The sequence below is a fragment of the Panthera uncia genome (assembly GCF_023721935.1).
Source record: "Panthera uncia isolate 11264 chromosome C1 unlocalized genomic scaffold, Puncia_PCG_1.0 HiC_scaffold_3, whole genome shotgun sequence".
NCBI lineage: Eukaryota > Metazoa > Chordata > Mammalia > Carnivora > Felidae > Panthera > Panthera uncia.
In genome coordinates this window covers 110,111,637-110,138,547 of record NW_026057584.1, presented here as the reverse complement: position 1 = coordinate 110,138,547, position 26,911 = coordinate 110,111,637, and the positions used below count along the sequence as shown (strand labels likewise).

The 26,911-nt window shown below is 38.6% G+C and overlaps 1 pseudogene; it reads right to left on the bottom strand.

The window, feature by feature from the left end:
• The window catches only part of LOC125911448 (heat shock cognate 71 kDa protein-like), a 97,409-nt pseudogene that overhangs the window by 32,672 nt on the left and 37,826 nt on the right, over nt 1-26,911 (bottom strand).

The window sequence follows — 26,911 nt, the reverse complement described above, 5'->3', positions numbered from 1 at the left end:
GTCTGCTAGAACTGATACATGAGTTCAGCAAAGTCGCAGGATACAAAATTAATGTACAGAAATCAGTTGCATTCTTATACACTAGTAATGAAGCATCAGTGAAACTTCTAAGTTAAAGAACTCACCCAGGGTGAGGGCACTAAGAGGAAGTCATCCGATTCAATCAGAAATGTTCATAGTTTCAGTGTGGTTTTCTACCTCCCAGGGAAATCAGGGCTGTTGGCAGAGTAGTACAATTGGCAGGTGGAAGCCTTTACCCCTGAAATGACTGATGATCCAATAGTAGAATTGTAGACACAGAGAACTTCTGGAATCCAATCTGTTCATATCACATGAGCCCCAGCCTGCAGATTTTTATTCTATCACAAAACTTTTAGTCAGTAGTGAAATTTAAAAATACAAAGTAAATCCAATATCAGAGGAAAAGCAACTCCTTAATCTTGTTGCCTCACTCTTGGATGATTGTTAGGGCTTCTAATGAGTGACCTTGCCTTCATGATTTTCCTCCATCTCACCCTCCATCCTGTCCTTAACATCTCTATCAGATTATCTTCTTCTAATATACTGTGCTAGTACCCTTCTTGTTCCCAATCTTTCAACAGCTTGCTGTGCCTAAGGATCAATGTTTCAATCCTTTCTTTCACTTGCCATGTGATACTCTTCTAATTTGGTCAACTCAACTTTCTAACCTGACATTTCATAATCTGTTTTATTCACATATACTCTTTCATGAATTAAAACTCTGATCTGTGACTACATATGTAACATTCCTGTTTCATTGTCTTTGCTGAGGTGGCACTTGAATATGGCTGACCTTGAAATTTCAATACTCTATAGACAGTGCTCCTCATATAGTTTTGATCCTGCAGGGACCAGAGATACTTAACTGCTTATTCATAACAGTAGCTGATAAATGGATTCTTTGATTAAGAATACTTGCTGAGAATTACTTAACCTTTAAAAAAAGGAAACACTTGTACTGTTAATGCAAAGAGTGATATACAGCAAACCAAGTATCAGATATGTGAGTAATTAACAGAAACTTTGAGTTATCTCCACTTGCACTGAGTGGTAATCCCTGATCACCTTATCACTGTGACTATTACCTCTTTACTACTATTTGGACCTTTTTTCCATGTATTTATCTCATTCTGCTGAACCTCTTCTATGAGTCCTTGGTGACCACAAATCTTCACTACCATTGTCTTGGCATTTTATCTGGTTAGAATTTATATTTTAACAGATTTTAGATTTTAACAGCTCTTATTATTAATAGTTGCATTATAATAATTCAGATTGGAAAAAAAATAACTCAGGTTGGGTTTGGTAAACCTGAACTTTATAACTCCTGTTTCTGCCATGGTTTTGTTGTATGAATGAAATGAATCTATGAAATGTAGGTATGCAAAGTATATGCAGTAAACACAGTTTTCCAATTGAATACATGATTAGAACTAAAACCACCAGAAACAACCTGTGCCCCTTTTTGTTCATCTTTTCGAGGCCATAACAAATATGTCCTTTATTGAGGTCAGTATGCAGAAAGCATGCGGACAAAATAGGTTGCATTGGCAAGAGACCGTTAATTTTTTGCAGTCTCTACGGTGGTTGGAGACATACATAAAGCTGCTGCTCCAGCCAGTCTCTTGAATGTGTCACAGTGTTTAGCACCCTGGGAGCTGTACAAACCTCTAGTTTTGCGTCAGTAGGCTCTGTGGAAACAGATATAACAGTAAATTGAATGCAGGTCTAATATGATAAAAAATAACAGACAATGATGAGACTGGCCATTGAGGATGTAGACAATGTTCTGAGGGCTCTTACTATTTTTTTTTAGCCTCTAAAACTACTTCTTCTTTAGAAAAAAGTTTTATTTATTTTTGAGAGAGAAACAGAGTATGAGTGGGGAAGGGGTAGAGAGAGGTAGACACAGAATCTGAAGCAGGCTCCAGGCTCTGAGCTGCCAGCACAGATCCTATGCGGGGCTCGAACCCACCAACAGCAAAATTAAGACCTGAGACGAAGTTGAACGCTTAACCAACTGAACCACCCACGTGCCCCTAAAACTACTTCTTAATTGTATTACTTGGTAATGCTTTCAGGAAATGTTTTAGGAGCAAAAACCCTTTCAGAAGCAATGAGCTCAAAACAGAATAAATAAATAAGGACAAAGTAAGTACCAGTTGTTTTCTCAAGAATGTTAATAAACATGCACAAAATGCTGACAAAACAATTATTAGGGCCATAGTATTATTAATAGTCACATAAAAACCAGAAGACAAGAGTTGGCAGAAGATAGACCAATACCTATTTCAAAAGTGATGTTTTAAGAAGACTTGACTGGAAGATGATGTATTGACAAATGTATCTGAAGAAGGAATGTTTACATGTTACTCAGCAAAGCATGACTTGTCATTTAGGCCAATTGACCCATTTTATAAAATAATCTATTTTTAATGATTTTTAAATTTATTTTTGAGAGAGAGAGTGAGAGAGAGAAAGAGAGAGAGACAGAGTACGAGCAGGGGAGGGACAGAGAGAGAAGATAGAATCTGCAAAGCAGGCTCCAGGTTCTGAGCTGTCAGCAGAAAGCCCAACACAGGGCTGGAACCATGAGATCATGACCTGAGCCAAAGTTGTACGCTTAACCGACTAAGGCACCCAGGTGCCCCTAAAATAATCTAAATTTTAATTCCAATATTTCTTGCATCCATGCTAAAACTAAAGTGATAGCTAAAAATAAATTGGCTCCATTATGAGAAAAACTATTCTATCAGTTAAGTTATATTAAACACTGAGAGAATTTCTTGCTAACAGAACTGTACCAAAAAAGAAACAAATCCAAACGAAAAAAAATTTTTAATTTTTTAAAAATTCAATTTTTGTGTGTGAGAGAGAGAGAGAGACAGAGAGAGAGGGCAAGTGGGGGAGGGGCAGAGATAGAGGGAGACACAGAATCCAAAGCAGGCTCCAGGCTCTGAGCCATCAGTACAGAGCCTGACACGGGGCTTGAACCCACAAACCATGAGATCATGACCTAAGCCAAAGTGGGATGCTTAACCAACTGAACCTCCCTGGCACTCCAAATGAAAAAAAAAATTTTTTTTAAGCACAAGGATGATGACACCATAGGAATTACAGGAAAAAATAATATATTAAGAGAAATAGAAGAATATATATATATAGATATAGATATAGATATAGATATAGATGGAAATATTGATATGTATTGTTATTGATGGTGGATTGGCTGCATGAACAACAGTGGTGACATGGCATAAGTTTATAATATATTAGAATTAAAATGTTTGAGAGCAGTAGCTGAAAAAATAGAGGTTGGTAAATGAAGTAAGGTGTTTTGAGGTTTTGGAATTATTGGAGAAGAGATAAAATGACTAATTGTAGTTAGCAATAAGTCAAGAATGCATTTAAAATATATGGGATAAAGTCTGAAAAAATGTTCAAGTAGTAGTTCATAGAAAGCAAATAAATGCCTCATTAGTCTAAGAAAAGGTAAAGAGACAAAAGGGGAAATAAAAGAATTGAGTAACACAGAAAATAATAGTAACATGAAAGAAGACCAAACCTGTCAATATTTATATTAAATATAAATTGGGGAGTCAATATTTATATTAAGTATAAATTGTGGCTCAGTCAGTTGAGCGTCTGATTCCGGCTCAGGTCACGATCTCGTGGTTTGTGAGTTCGAGCCCTGTGCCGGGCTCTGTGCTGATGGCTCCGAGCCTGGAGCCTGCTTCGGATTCTGTGCCTTCTCCTCTCTCTGCCCCTCCCCTGCTCATGCTCTGTCTCTGTCTCTCAATAAATAAACCTTAAAAAATTTAAAAGTATAAATATAAACTGATTAAATAATGCATATAAAATAGCACAATAATCAGAAATTATTAAAGAAAGAAAATTTTATAAATTGGACAATATAAAAACCAAAACAATCAAAAACTTGTACTCTGCAAAAGCCCATGTAAAAATGATGAAAGATCAGGGGCGCCTGGGTGGCTCAGTCGGTTAAGCGGCCGACTTCGGCTCAGGTCATGATCTCGAGGTCCGTGAGTTCGAGCCCTGCGTGGGCTCTGTGCTGACAGCTCAGAGCCTGGAGCCTGCTTCAGATTCTGTGTCTCCCTCTCTCTCTGACCCTCCCCCGTTCATGCTCTGTCTCTCTCTGTCTCAAAAATAAATAAAAAAACGTTAAAAAAATGATGAAAGACCAAATATATACTGGATGAAACTATTTGCAAACTACTACCTAGACTAATGGACTCTAAAAATTTAATAGGTAAAGAAAAAACAAATAGAAAATGGGCAAAAGTCATGCACAGAAATTTCACCAGAGAGGATATACAGATGGCAAATAAGCTCATGAAATGATGTTCAGAGTAATTAGCCACCAAGGAAATGCAAATTAAAACCACCATGAGGTATCAGTACGAACATATCAGAGAGGCTAAAAATTAAAAACAAAATTGTGGCACTGATCCAAAAATGGTGAGAATGGGAAACACCTGGATGATGCAGTCACTCTAGAAAATTGTTGCTCAGTTTCTTATAGAATTAAATATGTAATCATCATGTAACCCCACAGTTGTACCCTTAGAAATGAAATGAAATGAAATGAAAACTTAGGGTTCTATTAAAAAATTGTACATAAATGTAAATAAATGTTCAGAGCATTTTTAGTCATAATAACCAACAACTGCAAACAATCAAGATGTTTTTAAACAGGTGAATGGTTGGACAAACTGTGTTATATGCATACCACTAGATACTGCTCAGCAATTAAAACGAGTGAACTATTGATAGATAGTTCCAATTCACCAATTGGATGAATTTCCATGGAATCTTCCTTGGAAAAAAAAAAAAGGCTAATTTGAAAATGTGTGACTCCACTTACATAACTTTTGAAATGACATTTTTAAAAGTTTTTATTTAAATTCCAGTTAGTTAACACAAAGTGTAATATTAGTTTCAAGTGTACAATTTAATGGTTCAGCACATCCATACATGACGATGCTCATCACAGCAAGTGCCCTCCTTAATTCCCATCCCCTTTTTCACCCATCCCCTACTTCCTTTCTGGTAACCACCAGTCTGTTCTCTATACTGGAGTCTGTTTCTTGGTTTGCTTCTCTTTCTCTCTTTTTTCCCGATAATCATTTGTTTTGTTTCTTAAATTCCACATATTAGTGAAATCAGATGATATTTATCTTTGACTTATTTCACTTAGCATTGTACTCTCTAGCTCCATCCACATTGTTGTAAATGGCAAGATTTTGAAATGGCAATACTTTAGAAATGAAGAGCAGATTAGTTAATGCCAGGGATTAGGGACAGGGAGGTGAATGGCATGAAGAAGTCAGATTTGGTTATATATAGGCAACATAAGGGATCTTTGTGGTGATGGAAACTGATATATCTTGACAGTGGTAGTGGATACACAAATCTATAATTATGATAAAATTGTATAGAACTCAATGCACACATCAGCACAAAACAGTCCAGTAAAACTGGGGAAATACAAGATCAGTAGATTGTATCTTGGTTGTGATACTGTATTATAATTTTGTAAAATGTTACATTTGAGGGGACCTTTGTTAGTTATAGGCATAATCATTTTATTATCATTTCTTGCAAATGCATGTAATTCTACAGTAATCTCATAAAATTTCAATTAAAAATGAAATAATTAGGAATGTCATTAAAGATGTTCAATATCTCTACACTGAGGACTCTATAATACTATTAACTATAAATTATTATTTTTAATATGAAATTTATTGTCAAATTGGTTTCCATACAACATCCAGTGTTCATCCCAACAGGTGCCCTCCTCAATGCCCATCACCCACACTCCCCTCCCTCCAACCCCCCATCAACCCTCAATTTATTCTCAGTTTTTAAGAGTCTCTTATGGTTTGGTTCTCTCCCTCTCTAACTTTTTTTTTCTTCCCCTCCCGCATGGTTGTCTGTTAAGTTTCTCAGGATTCACATAAGAGTGAAAACATATGGTATCTGTCTTTCTGACTTATTTCACTTAGCATAAGTGTTGGGGTTCCTCGAAAAATTAAAAATAGATCTACCCTATGACCCAGCAATAGCACTGCTAGGAATTTACCCAAGGGATACAGGAGTGCTGATGCATAGGGGCACTTGTACCCCAATGTTTACAGCAGCACTTTCAACAATAGCCAAATTATGGAAAGAACCTAAATGTCCATCAACTGCTGAATGGATAAAGAAATTGTGGTTTATGTTAACTATAAATTAAAGATGAATGATATACGTGGAGGGATATATCATGTTTGTGGGCTGGAAGACTTGATATTGCAAACATGCCATTTCTTCACAAATTGTTCTAGGTAATATAATCTCCTCAGTCAAAATCCAAGCTGGTTGTTTTCAGGAATGACACAGTAATTCTAAAATGTTTAGGGACATGGAAAGAACTAAGAATAACTGACACGATCTTCAAGGGCAGAGGACTATTCTGGAGGACTTGCAATATCAGATAACGAGCTTTATAAAAGTACAATAAAAGTTGTTATAGTGGTGCAAGAATAGACAAATACGTAAATTGGAAAAATAGAGGGTCCACAAACCTCTATACACATATACAGTCATCTACTGTATGGCAAAGGTGACACTCTGAAGTAGTGTATAAATACATTGTATTGAATTAATTGGATATAATATGGAAAATATAGTGAGTATAATGAATCTTGACCCTCTACTTCCCAGTTTACACAAAATTCAATTTCAGGTGGATTACTCATGTAAATATAAAACTGTAGAATAAAATATAAAATATATCTTCAGATATTCTGGTACACAAATATTTCTCAAACAGGAGAAAAAAAAGTTATTTTTAAAGAAAAAAATTCTAACAAGAAGTACATTAAAATTAATAATTTACATTTATTACAGGACAGACACTGAAGGCCAGTGTATAGAACAGAGAATATATACAACGGATATATCTAAAAAAAGACATTTGTCCAAAATATATATTATATATTTTAAGGACAGAAGACTTAAATAGGCAGTTAACAAAAGAAGGTAAGGGCCTTGAACTTACGAGAAAGTGCTAAAATCCATTAATCACTAGGGGAATATAAATTAATAAACAATAACTGCTGTTAGATTGCTTGACTGTCATGTTAGAAACATGACTTCACTGACCTTTATCTCTGCAGGCATGATTCTTTGAAATGAGAATTTGTGTTTTTCTCCCATAAAAAGATAATGTTTATTTCCATGAGTACAATATATTTATACAAGATCTCAGAGGACTTGGATCTGGGATGGCCTTATAGCTTGCTTCAGGGAGGAGAATGTGGGAGAAGTGATGTTGTGTGCCTCCTTGGAATGCTGCCGCCACCAGGTGAAGCAACACAGGTTAACCGCCTTGAGGATGAGGAAACATATGGACAGCTTGGCTGTCCATCAGCCATGTGAGTGTGGCCACGTTGGACTATCCAAGTTAGCCACTAGAGAACTACAGGGGCATGTGTGTCCTCTGGAAAGATTATGCAAAAGCACTGCCCTACCGACCCTGGCCAAACTACTGACCCTTGTAATTGTCCCGTGCAGTAAAATAGTGCTTATTTTAAGCTTCTAAGTTTTGGTGTTTTGTTATACAGCAATATCTAACTGAGACAGTGATACAGCTCTTTATACCTTCAAGAATAGCAAAAATGAAAACTAGAGACAACACCAAATGTTAACCTCAAAGCAAAGCATCTAGAACCCTCACACCCAGGTGGTATAAACAGTACAGTCATTCTGCAACACCATTTGGCAATATCCATCAAAACTTGTAAGGATCTGTACTCCGTAGATAAGTACTCAAAATAAATGCACCCAGAACACACATAAGACTGTTAATTGTGGAATTATTCATGAAATAAAAACTGGAAACAATCCAAATATCCCTCTAATGTAAAACGAATAAAAACGTAAATTGTGACATATCCCTGCATTATATAGTCATGAGAACAAACAACCCCACACAACCACATGCACCAGTATCACAAAAACAGTGTTACAAGAAAGATGCAGGATTGCATTTATGCAATGTTCAAAACTGAGCAAAAATAGTCTTGAGTTAGCAGCAAAGAGAGCTGTTGCATGAAATACTGGGTAGAAGGCAATGCAAGAAGGCTTTGGGATGTTGGTAATATTCTTTTTCTTGATGTGAATGCTGGTTATATGGATGTATTTATTTTGTGAGAATTCACCAAACTATATACTTATGATCTGTGCATATTTTTTGGCATTTCTAATAGAAGAAAGTTTATTTTCAAGGAATAAATCTATTTTACAGAAAGCACCCATTGTCCTGGCTTTTAATATTCTGAAGGTTTAAGTTTAATATATTTCATCTTAAATGGTTTCAAGTATTTTAAATTTTGGTTTGTATTCTAAAAATCATGTTTTATCTTTTAAAACCATAAAAGACTATTTTTAATATATATATATATATACATATATATATATATGTATATATATGTATTTATTTAAGAGAGAGAATGAGCAGGTGAGGGGCAGGGAGAGAGGGAGGCAGAAGATCTGAAGTGGGCTCTGTACTGACATCAGAGAGCCCAAGTGGAGCTCAAACTAATGAATGGTGAGATCATGACCTGAGCTGAAGTCATATGCTAACCAACTGAGCCATCCAGATGCCCCAATCATCACAGACTCTTAAATACAGAGAACAAACTGAGGGTTGCTCGAGGGGTGAGTGTGGGGTGGTGACATGGATTAAATGGGTGATGGGCATTAAGGAGGGCACTTTTCTGGATGAGAACGGGGTGTAATATGTAAGAGATGAATCATTGGGCTTTATTCCTATAGACTACACTGTATATTAACTAACTTGAAGTAAAAAAAAAAAAAACAGAACTAATTAATGATATTTTCTTACTACATTCTTATAAATATATGGGTGGCTCAGTCAGTTAAGCATCCGACTCTTGATTTCAGCTCAGGTCATGATCTCATTGTTTGTGGGATTGAGCCCCAAGTTGGGATCTGTACTGATAGCCCAGAGCCTGCTTGGGATTCACTGTCTCTCTCTCTTTCTCTGCCCCTACCTGTGGTCTCTCTCTCTCTCTCTCTCAAAATAAATAAATAAACATTTTAAAAAGTAAAAATAAATAAAAATGAAAATTTGGTAATGACCTGGTTTTATTATTATTATTAAAGTTTTTATTTAAATTCTAGTTAGTTAACATACAGTGATTATAATATTAGTTTCAGGTGTACAGTTTTTGTGTATTTATGTTATATTCAATAAAATTTACAAAGCAATATAAAACCCATAATGAAAGAAAATACATTCTTTAAAAAATGCTAGTGACTTGGAGATATGACTAAAAAATTGGTTAGGCTACACAAGTACAAATGAGGAATAAATATTTGAGATGTACTATTTTTAAATGTCCAGATAATCAACATAAAACTGTTTTCAAATTTTTCTTTAGTGTTTATTTATATTGATTATATTTTTGGAAAATTTTTTATTTTTAATATAGTTTTTAAATAGGACAATCTTATGGCTCCAACCATATAATACAACTAATTTGTAACCAATACAAAAGGTATCAGATTTTACTTTTTTTTTTTTTAATGCTTCCTCTCTGTCTCTCAAAATTGTCCTAGTTTGGACCAAAGATTATATGCTCACCCATCTGTCATGTTCCACCCATTTTTTCATATACTAATATGTGATGTTTTATTTCTTTTTGTGATGGTTGCTCAAGGTTTTCTCTAAGTTCAGTTTGTGATAATTTTTTATGAATATTTCTCAGCCTAATAAGTTTTCTGGCTACTTTCTCCACTTGAAAAACCCAGATGCTGTTGGGGTTCCTGGTCTTAGGGCTCTCCCTCTAACTCTCTGGCTGTTAGCTTCCAGAAGGCCTCTGGAAATCTCCTGGAGGCTTTTGCCTCTCCCCAGAGAGGAGCAGATTTTCCCCTCTGCCATGCACACACACAAGTTCTCTTGCAGTATTCAGGGCCATCAGGATCCCCTAGTCTGAGTGAATCCTGGAGTGGTTCTCAGACCCAAGTGTTCTCAGTGCAGCCAGTTCCCTTGGCTGGGAAGCTCTGCAGTCTGAGCACAGGTAGGGGAAATAGGAGGGCGGGCTGCTTCCTGTGTGGCCAGGTGACCTTCTAGGTTGGTTTTATGGCAGCATCTCTCTCCCCCTCCACCCACACCCAGTGGCATCATCATCATTTCTACCTGCAAGGCTCACTCTACACCTCATCACTTTTATCTATCTGGTTTCCACACTCTCTGGAGCATCTGGAGAAGCCCCACAAGCACCCTGAACTCTTCCTTGGCCAACACAGAATGCTCTTTCCTTATCAGAATGTCTGAGGAGAAGATGTTCTCTGCAGCTTGGTGTATTTATTGCTTTGGTTTTCACTTAGTTTATCTGCAAGTTTCCTATATTACCAAGTATGCTGTATATTTTTGAGGTTAATTATGTAGTTTGAGATAAACTAATTTCAACAGGATAATCACAGTATCAAAAAAGAATAACTGTTAGTATTTAATGCTTAGTGGACACCAAAAAGTGTACTCAATTTTAAAAATTAATCATTATACTAACTCCTACAATGTTGATATTGTGGTATTGGTTACAGACAAGGAAAATTACGAAATACAGAGATTAGATTGTGTGCCTATGTTCTCCTGGCAGCCTGTGGCAGAGCTGAAATATGTACTCTGGTCAGACTCCAGCAAACTGCCTTTTATCCCACCCTGCCTTTTCTTGGGCCATGGCTGTGCCTAGCATTTCAGACAATGAACCTATGTGATTACATTGAATTTACTTTTTCTTCTTATATTGGTTCTGTATTACTGCTCAGTCCACCACCGTGAGCAACTGTTTGGCACCATGAATTCAAACCTTCTTAATCCCTAGATTAACATGGTACCATTTTCAAACCCAGATGAAATACAATGAACCAATGATCTCTTATAAAATTATTTAAGAAAAATATTTTAAAAAACAAAATGCACATGTGTAGATAATGCTCCACATGGTGGGGAACCTTTAAAAACTGCCACATAGACTCTGTCTCAAACCATTCAAATGCAGTCTCTGGATGCAGGCTTGTAGTCTGCACTGTGCAACGAGGGGTGGGAACCACAGAAAGGGCAAAAGTCTCATGGCAAACAGAAACTTCAGTATGTCTGGCGTCATTTTGTGGTATGAAATAATTCAGACATAGAAAGGACTTAATCTTGGTCCCACAGAGGGACTATAGGTGCCTCCTCTTTTCTAGCTGTTTTTAATGTTTGCTTTCCGTGTGTGTGTGTGTGTGTGTGTGTGTGTGTGTGTATCCCATATTGGGAGAACACTCTGCAGAGAAAGAGCAGCTGCTAGGCAGAAATTTAGAAAAAGCTGGGCCTCAGATATCCCTCCTTCATCAAACATATATTATGATGTAATGTTCCAACCCCAGGGAGAGAGTGTGCGGCATAACTGAAACTAATTTTCTTTCTTTCTCAATGAACTCTGCAGAAAATTCTGTGGGATTAGACAGATATGCAAAGGAATGTATAATACAGGTTTATATGTTCAATAAAACACAGAGGTGAGTTATATAGGTCCTGTAAATGTATCTGTACAGAGGGATATGGAGAATCCAGGAAAGTTTTGGGTTTGTTTTGGAAGAGAAATACCAGGTGCAGGGAGACAGCTGAGTCACTGTGTCAGCAGACACTCCATCTGTGAGAGTGCCTGCTGCAGGTTCCATGAATGAGGAATGGGGGGACACACGGAAATCCAGCGGCCCAGGCGAGGGGTTGCCAGCCACATGCGGCTCAGAGGCAACAGACAAAGGTCTGTAGGACACAAGGCATTCTGCTGTCATGGTCTGTTTTCCCAGTGAAGATGTGCAGAACCTTTCCTCTAAGGACCAGACAAAGCAGCAGATGCAAGTGCATACTTCAGCAGTGGAATGGCTTGCTAGCTATCCACACAGCTAGTTATGTTACCTCTCAGCCTCTGTTCCTTTCTCTATAACATCTGGATGCTAATGGCATGTATCTTGTGAGGTTATGGAAGAATTAAACACGAAGATAAGCAGTCTACTATAGCAGAGAGCCTAGTGCACAGTTAGTACTCAGTAAAATAGTAATCATCAGAGTGTCACTATATGCAGGCATCTCTGAACACAGCTTTCCACGCTGGATCAAAGGTGCCCCCTGCTCTTCCATTCCAGAAGCTTCTACAGTTCCTCCAGAGGGGCTTCTTTGTCCAAAGCCCAAAGTTTGCACATAAGCATAGAGCACAGAAATTGACACACCTTGCGCCCATTTGACATTTTGGAGCTATTGAATGTTTGGAACTATTGAAAACTCCCCTCTGCCTCAGGCACATTTGCATCAGAATTGTTAAATTGCACACCACTTTCTGATGATCATCATGATTTAAATTTTAATAATCTTGTTGAAAAACAAATCAAGAAATTTAAAAAAATGAGCTGCATACATTGCATTTCTCTGGAAGGCCAACACTAATTAAGATGTTGAAAGCAATTTTAACACCATTTCTCACCACTGTGACAAATCTGACAGATTTACAAATGAGCATTCTGGGACTCTCACACTGGATGTCCATGTTTTGTCAGATTCTGTGACAGATCACAACCGTGCATGGTAATTGCTACTAGTGATATAATACCTTGCAAAAAATAAGGCACACTCTCAGGTGATTCCAGAAAACTGGCCTTTTCATTCGAATTAAAAACTATTGTTTTTGGCAGTTATGAGAAAAAGCTAATAGTATTTTGTAAGGCTAAGTTACCAGTTTTCCCATTAGATAAATTTTAGATTCAGGAATGATTAGATCACCAATCTCTGTGCTAGATATCCACATGGTCTGCTTGTTAGATTCTTCCCAGGATATTTGAAATCCAAGATGTAGTGAAAAATATCTCACATAACACGGGGTGGCTCCAAATCGGTACTTTTCCAGCAAATAAGCTAGTTAGGATAATTTTTCATTTTATTATGTACTGCAGCTGCTACTGGCCTCACTGAATCCCCGTTTCCCACAGGAGAGAAATAATTCCAGAGGCTGTTCTGAAAGGTCATTCTTGCCAGGAAATTTTTGATAAATCAGCAGACACAGACTCTGGGTTAGATAACAATGTTTGTCGTTCTTCTCTTTCTCTTTCATTTTCTTTTCTTCTCTTCTCCACTCTCCCTGTCCCTTTTCTTTCCTTCCTCATATAAGCTATCTGTGTTGGTAAATTTAGCACGTGGGTAACAACTGAATAGGGAGAGAAAGATTTAGGTTGAATTTCCATAACATCTAGGACATTGTTAGAGGTGTAAGCTTCAAAATATTTTGGAAAGAGAAAGCACAAATGGATAGAAACACACCTTTTCTAGCTTTTGCCCTTTTCCCACATTCTTCCTCTTGTGCCCTAAGGTAAATATATATGATTTTAGCACTCACAATAACACATCTAGCATACATTGGATCCCAACTATGAGCTGGGGAAATTATACTCATTATCTTGTCTAATTCCATTAATCACACAGTAAACATTTTAGTCTATATTTAAGAGGAATATAAAGAATCTCAAAGAAGTTAAGTGACTTGTTCAAGATAACATCATTAGCAATAAAACAATATTCATCCTAAGTCTGTGTGTAATCTGTTCCTTTGCCCTTAGTCCCATCCTGTCTCTTCATAACATGCAGTTATCTATATCTGATGGTGTCTGTTGAAGGCACGGATCATTTCTTTGCTCCACATCATAAATAACTGTGCAACGCACCTGCAACAGTTACTCAACATGGGTTTATTGAAAGTAGGAAAAAACAAATGAATAAGCAAATGAGCAAGTGAAGCTGCTATTGCCTCAATCATAATTTACTCAACATCCTTTTGAATATCTATCATGAATTAGGCCTGTGTCTCTAAAAGGAGAGCCTGAGACTGAGACTTACATGCAATTGATTTATTGAGAGAATGATCTCGGGAGGAAGAGGATGAGGGAAGAAGGATAGAGCAGAGCAAGGAGCTAAAAAAAGATGTAGTCTCAGGTGGAGCCTAACTTTAGCCAGATGCCACAAGGAGCTCTGGAGTGGGCATTGTACCACAGAGTGCAATTAGGCCAGGAGCCAGACTTTTATCAGTCATTAGCTGTGAGCCACCCACAGGGCAAGGGCCTTAAACTCTCAACCAGGCAGCTTCTATCAGCCAAAAGGATTCTCTAGAGAAAGAACAGCTGTGAGCCATTAACAGCCAACATGTAAGACAGCTGGGGATAGATGCACTAGTGGGGTAAAGACAATCAGCAGGAACCAATAGCAACTCCTAAGGCATAAACCATTATAGTTCTATAGACATATTTCCAATTAGTGCTCATGTTTGATGCCTACAGCCCACTCCAACATTGCCCTTCAGAGCTCATCCGTCTTAAGACCAACATCACTCATGGAGTCTCTCTACACCACTCCAACTCACATGTATCTTTCCCTTTCAGAAATCTTATAGTATTTCTCTGAACCAAATACTTATGTAGTTAATAATTGCCTGTAAATGCCTTCACATTATTATACATGTATATCATTGTATCCTTATTAAACCTAAAGCTCCTCCATGGATTGAAGCATCAAATGGTGATCTTTAGTAGCCTTGATGTACTTGGCCAGTGCTAGATGGTGTCAGGCATGCAGCAGAAGACATTAATACTGCATAGTAATAAATAATAATAATGCACATTTTGAATTAGTTTCTTATTGGCCAGGCAGTGCACCACCACACCATGCAACAAGTATTATTTCAATATAATCTCCATACCATTCCCATTACATAGTCTATTATCAGAAATGCTGTCAACATCAGGGAAGAGAAGACATTAATACAGAGTGGCCTAGCAATTCCGAGATGTTTTCATCCTATTCCCAGGAAACCTGAGGATAGAGTATTGCTGGCCTTAGTTTCATGGGTCTGTGTGCTTCTTTTGGTATTTTCCATGTGCTTGTTACCCTATGGCCACACAGTGGTTTCTGTTGTTTCCTCAGGCATCACATCTGATTCACGACAGGAAGATTAACTATTACCAGCTACATCTGTCTCTTTTATTGGACAAAGTAGAACCCTTTTCAGAAGACACCAGGAAACTCCTACTTCCACGTTGGTTAGGTTATAGCCAAAACTGTGTTATAGGGTTATCTCTTTTGGCAAGAAGGGTTGGCAACATATGAATTTTTTTCTCAGATGCTAGAGTACAGTGAGGTGGGTTGCAATAAGAAAGGACAGGAGTTTAGAATGTCCAGTTAGCTCACAGACATTATCTGCTACATGCAACTACTAAATTCATCTCCATTTCATAGATGAAAAAAATAAGACAATTAACTGTGCTAAAACTGATAAACAATGAGTTTAGTATTCATACTCAACTCTGTATAGTCTGCACTTATTATGACTATGGTATATTACTTCTTTAGTTACTGCATGTTAGTACTCATTTCTATTTCAAAAATAATAGAAACAGGTTAGAGAACTACCTTAGAGCATTCACCATCAATAATGGGGAAAAACCCTAAATCTTGGGTTACTGTTTTCTGAGAAGACAGATGTGAGTAATTGGGGTTAGGCTAATAAAGGAGAAGTCATCATGCTGTGAGTACAAAAAGGATGACCGACCATTATCAAACAGACACACCTCCTTTGACTACCATTATTTCACTTGAGATAAGAATGTCTAGTTAAGTTTCGTAAATCACCATTTTTATAGTTCAAAGCTTCCTGGCTTAGGATATTCATTTAATTTTGATGTTGCTTTCTAAACTCTGTTACAAATAAGACATAATTAGATTTCTTGGTGGAAGGTGTGGTGTAAATGTGAAGTTCGTGAAACATGGAAATCCAAATTACCCACTCTCTAATTTGGAGGTAAGAGCAACTCCCAGGATATAAGTAGAGACAATACAGACAAATTGAATCCTGCTGGGTGCTAGGTTGTACACTGTGGTGCACTGGAGTTGGCTAATGCTGACTCACCAGGGATGATTGCTAGCATTTCTTCCCAACTCTGGGTTCATTGGTGTCACACTGACAGCTTGAATCATCTGTAGTGAAAGCACTGACATCACAGACTTTAGCAAACACTAAAAAACCTCTTTTCTCTGAGAGCCTGTTGTTAAACATTTACGAGCACACCACTTCTTGAGCAGTCCATCTGATTAAAATCATGTCTTCAAACATGAAAAAAGGAAGAGAATTTGAACAAAACAATATCATGCTGGTCTAGGATTTGGGGAACTCCTCATATGTGAACTCCTAACTGCTGAGGTCACCTCCCTACTATAACGTGCAAAACAATATCTTATTTTATCAGCATCCTAGGACTCTGGGGAATACTTTGTAGGCAACTGGCCTTGGTTCCTTTAATCAATTTCTTGCCATATATATCTATTACTAGTCTTGAGAAATCTAATGGCATGTGGTTCATATATATATATATATATATACTGTTCTTTAATAGTCGGGGCAATTTTATATCATCAAGTTCTTGGAGGAAAAATTATGAACCCACATTGCCTTGTGTATTGGGGCTCAGTTCTCCCATTTATTATCCCTCTGATGCAATGACCTTTCACAGGTAATCAATACCTAAACTGATAAATGGGAAGTCTCCTTAAAAATCCATTGCTCGATTGCTGAGACTGGATGTTTTATTCATTGACAGGTGTGATTTATCATTCCATGGCAAGGAGGAGAACATTTGCTCCAGCTGTTCTCACCAGCATTGCCTAGCAGTGGGGGCTTCAATCTGTTTCCAAGGAGCAGATCAAGCTTTCAGTTAGAGAGCTGCAGCTATATTTAGCATGTCAGGTCATTAGCTATCTGTAAACAATCCAGATGCATTATTCTTCCCATTGTTCATAATTAAACTCCTTATCATGGGAATTTTGCAGAGAATCTTTGATCTTGCTTTCAGATTCCAAAAACTATGAAATATTTCTGCTCGTGTGGAAACCCCTAGCAGGATTCAATCCAGCTTCCTAAGGACAAAGCTGTAGCTGCAGTTATTGAGAACTTATTATATGCTAGGCATCAGGTTAGGACTTCACATGCATTACATTTTTTTTTTTTAATTTTCGGTAACTATAAACAGTTCTTTTCTTGTTAATGCCCTTCTGATTCTTTGTAAAGGTGTATGGTGACAAACGAAACCAGTAAAAGCTCAACTTGGGAAGCAGAACCACTAGCAGTGATGTGAAATAAGGCATTATTATAGATGGGGACTTTATCTTATGCCATTGTGGAAGCTGATTGGCAGGTTGTGTATGGCTATTTATCTCACATCTTATGTTGCACCTACAGCCAGCAGTAGGGAAGGAAAGATGGACATAAAGTTGGATAGCAAGGACAGACAGAAACCTGTAGGGATGAACTGGAACCCATGAGGATGGGTTCAACTTCAACTATGGAGAACAAAGAGCTGTTGCCCTTATTATGGAGCTATGTCTGAATCTGACCCAGGAGTCCAAGAAGCTTAATGGAGAGACTTGGTAGGAGCTGGCAGAGCTCCAGGCCCAGCTGTGGCCACAAGATTGGGAGCAGCTCAGCGATGAGATCTGGGGACTGGGGAGCTTGCTGCTATTGGTGGGCCAGCAGACCAGCAACAGCATATTTGAGCTGCAACACAGACTATGCCTTGAAGTTTGCTTCTGGACTGGCTTTTACCTGCTGCTAGTTGTTTGTCTGTATGTTGATATTCTCACTCTTGTGATGACAGATAATGAGCCTCCCTATCTCCTGCTGCCCAGACCTTCCTGAGAGGCTCTTCCTTCACTGGTCCACAGAAGCCATCTAGCCTGCAGGCACAAGGGACTTCAGGAGTGCTGATCAAAGGGCTCAAAGGGCTTTGGAGCCCAAACAGGTTTGAATATCACTTAAAGTCCTTGTCATAATCTCAGGTGCTTGTTAAACTCTCTGAGCTCAGTTACTTCAAGTGAAAAATATACTGTATAACAGTACATTCTGGTTTGTGTGAGGATTTAATGAGAAAAGATTTGCAAGGCAGTTTCTCTGTTACTTGAAGCACACTACATAATATCCATGAGCACATGTTGGCTCATTTCTCTTTCCCCAGTATCCAGCACTGGCCTTGAGTCCCTGTTCTGCCACCCCTAACCTTTTCTCACTGCCTGTGTTTGAAGGATTTCCCCTCTTACCAATGTCTGCTTGTTTTGGAGCACAGTCCTCCCTACGAACAGGTGAAGCATGCATCCAGGTTGTTGGGACCCTTCTTGGGGGCTGTCTTCTTAGAATATTAAGTTTTTCCACTGCTCCCATCAGTGACACACCCTGCCCAGTAACCCCATAACAATGCCATAGACTCTCAATGCTATCTCTGCTTTGGTGTTACCATGGGTCTCTGCAGAGGGCCAGACACCCTTTTGGCACCTGTATCCAAACTAAGTGCTGACCCTACCACAAACTCCACTCCAGGGTGAAGTCCTGTTTCAGGGTCTAGACCCTCTGAGTCCACTCTTAGCATTCATCAGACAAAGCCTGTTTATTTCCTACATTTCTCAAAGATAATCAATTAATACTTAGGGATTTGCTGGTTATGAAATATTTTCTCCTATTTTATTTACTCATGGATTGTACAAAGTTCCAGAGAGTGAGTCCAAATTGGATATGGTTGTGCTTTCTCTTCCCCTTTCTCAGTTGTTGCTTCCTGAGTGCAGTCATTCCCATCCCAGTTAATTTTTCCATAGCATGATAACTGAGATCTCCTCAATCCTGGATCTCCTCAGCAACATGCACCCACCTCTCATGAGCAGGCAATGTGCTAAAGGTTAAATGAAAGGCTTTCCTGGAAGCCTCACCCATTCTTAGTGGCTTTGTTTCCAGTAGATATGAAGAAAAGATACTCTTTGAGTATCATGAGATATCCCTTCCTAGATGTCTATTATTCCCCTTATCATCTTCAATGCTGTTAGGGAATAGGGGAAGCATTGGGAAGTTTGAAGCACTGGGATGTTGTTCCAATAAGATAATTCAGGTTTTATTGTCCCTTTTCCTGAAACCCCCAAGAGAAGTACTCTCAAGAGACAAAGACACAAAGGTAGCAGTGGTGGGCTAATCACGGTTTGGTTCCAAATACCCACAGTGAGCTGTCAGGTAGGGCTGGCTGGATCACATCACTTAGACTCTAATTGAGTTTTTTGATCCTCCTGCTGAAGTCTTACCTTTAGTGGATCCTAATCCAGAATAGATGTCAGTGTTGCAGGCAAGAGGAAGGGCACACGATTTCCAGTCTTGTTCCAATGGGGTGGGCATGGGGTGGGGAGAGAGAAGAAGAAGAAGAAGAAGAAGAAGAAGAAGAAGAAGAAGAAGAAAGAGAAAGAGAAGAAGAAGAAGAAGAAGGGGAGGAGGAGGAGGAGGAGGAGGAGGAAGGGTGGACAAGGGGGAGGAGGAATGGTGGAGAAGGGAAAAGAGGACTTGACCTCTTCATTCATTCTCTAAGTTCAAGAAGATGTTTCTTTAATAGTGTTTGTTTAAAAATGTGTCTGAGTAGAAAATTTGAGCATAACTGGTTGCCTACTAAAATGTGAAGCACAAAGGAAAAAAAAGGCAGAAAAAAGAGATCAACGTGGAGAATAAGAGGAGAGAGAAGAAACAGAAAGATAAGGGAAAAAAGGACTAAGTGGTACAGAAGGGCAAGGGAAAGGAAGGGAGGAATGAGGGAGAGGAAAGGGGAAGAACTGCTACCAGAGCCTGGCCAGGCAGCTCAGTACTGGCAATGTGGGTGTATAGGAGGCATGTGCCCTATAACTGGAGCTTACTTTCTAGTGGAAAGTAGTTACTGACATGAGCTGCTGACATTGTCATTTTCCTCCTTGGTCTACTGTTTATGTACATCTCTGTTAGTGGTCTTCTATTCTAGAACAGAGAGTATCTCTGTGATCTCTATGTCCAGCAGAGTACCTGAAGAAAGAAGAGGTTCAGACAAGTAAAGGAAACAATAAATGTATTTTTCTCAGTATGTAAAGTGAAAGACTCACAACCACAGATCCATATTAGGTGCCAATGTCAATAAAAGGTCATTTCATCCTGTCAAGACCATATCCTTACTGACATTGGTAAGAGCAGCTGAGACCCACACCTGGAAAGCCACCTTCAAAAACTCCTTGTCCCATTTAGATTCTTTAGCCAATCCAGGTCAAATTAAAGCACCATCACACTCCTGGGTCTGAGCTGGATTTTTCATGTTCAAAACAGAAAAAGAATTAATTGGTCTTAATGCAAACTTATCCTTGTCTCTGGTGCATTATGGTAGGATTAGACTTCAGGCCTCTAAACTTTCCTTGTTCCCTAGTCCTTCACCTTTCATAACCTCAAGGCACTATGACTCCAACCTCCCTCCTTGTCTCACACCTTAGCATCTCTGAGTCATGTGTTTGCAAGGGCATTTGCAAGGTCTGCAGAGATTCCTTACACCTCTTGGTAACCATTCATTCCCAATCCAACTTACTGTGCATGATCCAAACTCATTTTCTGTTAATATCCTCACAATGACATTCCCTTCAAGGATCAACACAGATTTGATTTAAAATGTGAATACTTATAATGTACAGAAGGTCAATAAATTGCAAAAATAAAAAGCCATTTCTTCTTTATTCTTGTGGGCAACCTTTTTAGGCTAATCACATCCTGCTGTCAATTCATGTGAGTTTCTTCAGAGACAGTTGCCCTGGCCAATACAGCATGCATATGTGTCAGATGTGTGCATACTTACACACATCAACTTGTTTAACCCTCATAACAATCTTAGGAGGCATGTATCATTCACCCCTTTTAGAGTTGAAAAAAAAAAAAAAAAACAAACCGAGACACAGAGAAATCAAGCAGCTCAGAGCATCTAGCAAGTGACTGACGGAGCTGGCAAAAATCAAAGCTCTGGTCAGCTCCACAGCCTGTGCTCTTGTGGGCTGTGCCCTCTGTCTCTTGTGTTACTGGCTGGTGTCTTTTCTACTTGCAGTCAGTGTGAGTCTGTACTCTTGTCTATAGAGCATCTGGAATGCCAATCTCTGGATGAGCATAGTGATGCTCTTACTTAAATTAATATTTTTATTCATATGGCATAGATTTGGAAAATAAATCTTTCAAAGTTTATTTATTTTGTAGCAGGATTCACACACAGAGAGTCGTGACATTGGGGCTTTTCTCTCCAGGGAGCAACTTTATTCCTGCTGGCACCGCTCAATTGGGTTCATACCCAAAGAACTGAGCCCCGGACACCACATGACATAGCTTTTAATATATTTTTTACTTTTTTGTCTCCCTTATATGGTAGCACACAAACATTCAGTCCGATTAAGTGGTCTCATGTTACAAGGTTGTGAAGGGTGTTGTCATGTAGCATATAACCAGGTTGCCCTGAGTTTGTTTGTTTTTGTCTTTCATTAGGGAGGAGACCCTACCACAATATATTTTGAGAAAGAGGGGGAGGGGCAGAGAGAGAGAGAGAGGGAGGGAGAGAGAATCCCAAGCAAGGTCTCTGCCTACAGTGTAAAGCCTGATGCAGGGCTTGACCCCAAGAACCATGAGATCACGACCTGAGCTGAAGTCAAGAGTCAGACCCTTAATGGACTGAGCCACCCAGGGACCCCTGGAAAATAAAGCTTTCAAATAAAACCCTCAAAATGTCCTTTGGGCAATTTTCAAGTAAATTCTACATCTTATTCCTTAGTTTCAAATCCTAAAAATGTCTGTTAACATTGCCTTTTGTTACCCTACCAATTCTTTTTGTAACCACTCCCTTACTATAAAACTGCATCCAGATTTGAAGAAAATTGGAGTTAGCACTCACATTGAATGAAAAGGACACTCAGACCTGCAGTTTAAAGACAAAAGCATGATGCATAGATTCTTTAACATTCTCTTCAGCCTGCAGTGGTTACACACAGAATAAATAATTAGTGGAACGAAACCCATCCAGAGAATGTGGGTCATGTGGGAAAAGAAGTGTGTTATTGATGCAGAGGCTGTAAAATCACTAAGCTACAGTGGTTTCCTCTGTTAGTTTCTCATTAATTGAGTAGTGCTAGTTTAATTAGTTCCTATTTTATACCCTTTCTGTGCACAAGATAAATTACTGCAGTCTTGAAAAGTGGAGAACCTAAGAGTATATCGAGTGTAAAGAGAGAGCTGACAAAACACAGCCAGAGTGCGCCTGGTAGGCCATGGATAGTGGCAATCAGCTACTTTTCATGAGAAGTCTGCCCCCCTTGACTTGGCATGTGCATTGCTTTCCAGGTTCCTTTTAGGGCTGTGCTGTACAGTCTGTGTGCAAATAATTTAAATAAATAAATAGCTATGAAGCCAAGTTTCTAACTAGAAGTTTGCTGTTGGACTTCATTGGGTACCTGCTGGCTACAAGTTAAGGTGTCACTACAGAACAACCCATTCCAACCCATAATATTTTGGCTAAAAGGTATTTTCAGTAAGAACACTAAAGCTAAACCAGTGTCCAGTTTGGAATGTTTGTCCAAATTCCCACAGGTGATATAGGTCTCTTGGTCTACTTGTCCTCTTATTCCTTCATTATGTGACCTTCACATGTCAGATAACCTTGCTGGTCTAGGCCTGTAGTATTTGATGTGTGCAGTGAGCTCTGAGATCTGATTTTGGAGAATAGTCCAGAGACTACTTAGTGCCTTGTAAGAGTCAGTGCCTAGAGATAAGGCGAGCTTTCCTCAGGGGACTTAGGTGGGCTCAGATCTCCCCCACCCCATTCCACAAGCCTGATTACCTAAAACAGACCCAATAGAACCTGAGACACCTAGATAAAATTAGGCCCTTTTCCCACTAATTTCTAGCAATTGTTAAGCATTGCTAACATATTTTTAGTATCAGATTATGTTAGAACAGATTTAAAGCACTTTAAATGCACCCATGAAGGGAATCTAGATCAAGTTCCAGATCTTTGGGAGAGGTAGCTGTGGAAACCCTACTTTGCAGCATTCTGTTACCTTTGTTCCCTCTTGGGGGGTTCAATACTACTGCATATTTATAATTTCTCAGGTGTGGGCCACCTGTTCATTTACAATTCTGCCTGTTTTATCCTCATTTCAGAACAAAGAGAAGAGTGGGAAACAAGGAAAGAAGTCTTGAGCATAAGCCTGGGAAAGCCTAGATCATGCAGTAGTGAGCAATAACCACCAGACCTCAGACTTGTACAACAGAAGTTAATGTTTCACACATGAAAAATCCATTCAGGAAAGGAGGCAGCTCTCTACCCAGAAGTGACACCTGTAATTAATGCTCACTGGCCAAAGTGAGCTCACTTTGGCTCACATGCTACTGGCCAAAATAGCCCCTGGCTCCCCCTCAGCACAAGGAGCTGTGACCTTGCCTGCTCCTGTGTGCCTGGAGAGCACAGAAGGACCAGACACTGTGAGCACAGAAGTACAGGTTTGCCTTTACACTTAAATTCCAAGCTGTTTAAACTTCTGGTTCCAGGCAAAGTTGTTACTGGTGATAGAATACATTTTAGCAAAGATGGAAGCATTTATCTATTCTGCATCTTATTTTAGTTATTAGCCTTACTAAACACATATCCAAATAAAAGGCAACATCTACATTATCACTAGAAACCAGAGAAGAGTGTAGTCACATTCTCAGATCTCCAAAGAATAGCTTCCAAACATGGGACTGGATTTAGGGAATGTTAGTCAGTTAATAAAGTGCAACATGAGTAAATCATTATGAATCTAAATGGGGGGAAATCCTGAACAATTCCAATAATGTCCACTGGTGCCTAGCATAACAGGTCTGGAGCTAAGGATAATCCAGTAGTGAGTCAGTGGCCCTTACCACTTTCAGTGCAGAAACCTTGTGCTCCAGAAGTCACAGCCACAGGGGATCCCAGAACAAGAATGCTCCCCACTAGATTACTGCCTGCCCTAAGGGCCCTGTAGGCAAAGGAAAGGAGTGCCCGGTAGAGGGCTCTCAATGGCTATTTCTCAAGAACCAAAAGCTCTCAGCTGTAACATCTTTTGTTTTAAATTAATATATAATGGACATATAACGTTATGTTAACTTCAGTTGTATAACATTCTACTTCGATATTTGTATATACCACATGATGATCACCACGGTCTACTTAACATCCACATAGTTTTTTTTTTCCTGTGATGAAAACTTACAACATCTTGCTAATGCACACAGGGTACTGAGCCTTTTACCTGAGGAATTAATGTTAAAATAATTTGACACTCTTCCCTAAGAAATTCAAACAGGGACCAACCCAATCTCTGACAGAACCCATTTCAACTCGTAGTTTAGGATGAACACAAACCTTATACTTCACTGAAAAAGAAAACAGTAAATATACATGTGAGTGTGTGTTTATGTGTGTGTGTGTGTGTGTGCATAGCACACAAATGTAGGAAGATATTCAAAACACATGATAGACATGAATTATCATCATTATTATATTGAATTCTTTTTTTTTATTATTATATTGAATTCTTGCAAATCACAAAGAAAAATATATACATCTCAAGAAAAAAACAGGCAAAGGATATGCATAGATAGGTAATGCATGGAGACAGGCAAATGACTAACACATGAATAAACAAAAATCAGAATCATCTGAATCACTTGAGACAAAAGACAATAAAATCAGCAGGTTTATGTGTTATGTGAGGTTGAAGGACACAACCAGGCTGAGAGCTAGAAAGAGCTTGCTGTCTCCCACTGCCTAGTCTAAAACAAGGGAAGGTTTACCTGAGGTCACATAAGCATCACATTTATTCAGGTCATTGCCTTGCACTGGCCCAAGAGGAGAAGGTAAAATAGAAAACAAGTCTTTATTCCACTAGCTCTACCTAACTGAGAAATTTTAGCCCAAAGTTGTCACCTACCAAACATTTAACTCCTTGTACTTCTATGAGAGCAATAAATGGTAGGTAAGAACAAGCGTACTTAGAGAAAAGTCATCTTTAACAGAAACCAGAAGGGTGGGATAATGGAGAAGTCTTCCAAATATATCCAACTTTACTGAAACAAAAATATATAACTTAATATAACCATAAAACTCAAGACACCTGGTGGCTCAGTTGGTTGAGCGTCCGACTTCAGCTCGGGTCATGATCTCATGGTCCATGGGTTCTAGCCCCGCATCGGGCTCTGTGCTGACGGCTCACAGCCTGGAGCCTGCTTCATATTCTGTGGCTCCTTCTCTCTCTGCCCCTCCCCCACTCATGCTCTGCTATTTCTGTCTCTCAAAAATGAATAAACATTAAAAAAAATAATATATATATATATATAACCATAAAACTCCCTTTTTTCCATATTTGTATCATAAGATTATGGTGATGATAATGAGGATGACAATGAAGATAACAGTAAATCCAAGTCAACATGTTTTTAAAAAAAGGTAATCTCATACAGTGTTGAGGAGAGTATAAATTAATAAGATATTTCTGGAGAAAACTTTATTAGTACACATCAAAAATCATAGCAAAAATATAGACAATATTTGGCTGAGTATTTTTACATCTAGAAATTTACCACAGGGGAACATTAAAAGATTTTTTTTTAATTTTTTTTAACGTTTATTTATTTTTGAGATAGAGAGAGTCAGAGCATGAACAGGGGAGGGGCAGAGAGAGAGGGAGACACAGAATCTGAAACAGGCTCCAGGCTCGGAGCTGTCAGCACAGAGCCCAACGTGGGGCTCCAACTCACAGACCGCGAGATCATGACCTGAGCTGAAGTCGGATGCTTAACCGACCGAGCCACCCAGGCGCCCCTAAAAGATATTTTTTAAGAAAGATAAAATCACAACTTGCTTATGAATATAAAATGAATGTATAACAAGGTTTTATTCATCCCATTATTAATGAAGGCATAAATAAGATGTTATTACTGGTTTAAAAGAGGATTGCAGAGAACACACATATGCAGGGCATCAAAAAAGTCTAAATTAATTTACAAAGAGGTGTAAAACTGGTCAGTTTCCACAGAACAATACTCAGTTGCATTCCACAAATTCATTTTTGTTTCCACAGGAAAAAAAAATGTTTTTTTCATTATTAACTATTTTCTCCAATTTACATTGTTATAAAGTACCATGGAGGCAACAAAGGGCAGAGGTGACTGCAGAATGTTCTAAAAGGGACACCTGGAAATCTTCATTAACTATTCCTGACTTTTTCAGGAATAAGCAGGACAAAGATGTATCAAGAAAGATTCTCATCAAATACATAGAGTAATAGGAGGAAAAAATAAAAACAATTTTACACGGAATAATTAATTAATGATAAATTTAACTTTGGTACAGCTATAAAATTGAGTGCTGTACAACTATTAAAAATTGCATATAGGGGCGCCTGGGTGGCTCAGTTGGTTAAGCGGCCGACTTCGGCTCAGGTCATGATCTCACCGTCCGTGAGTTCGAGCCCCGCGTCGGGCTCTGTGCTGACAGCTCAGAGCCTGGAGCCTGTTTCAGATTCTGTGTCTCCCTCTCTCTGACCCTCCCCCATTCATGCTCTGTCTCTCTCTGTCTCAAAAATAAATAAACGTTAAAAAAAAATTAAAAAAAATTGCATATAAGAAATATATGATTCAATGGGCAAAGGGGCATAGAGAAAATACCTCTGTGTTAACACTGTTGCCAAGATATTAAGTCTAATATAAAAGACAAAAGCCTCAAATTGACAAGTTTTTGCTGTGTTTTCCTTGTTTGTTTATTTGTGTGCATATGTGTGCCTACTTGTTCAGTGTTGTTTATACCTGAGCCTTGTTTGAAGTTGGAGGCTAAGGAATACATGTCTCTTCATAATAAAGAAATAGGAATATTCTTGTTGTTTTTTGCAGGCAATAGGAAAGAAAGAGAAGGC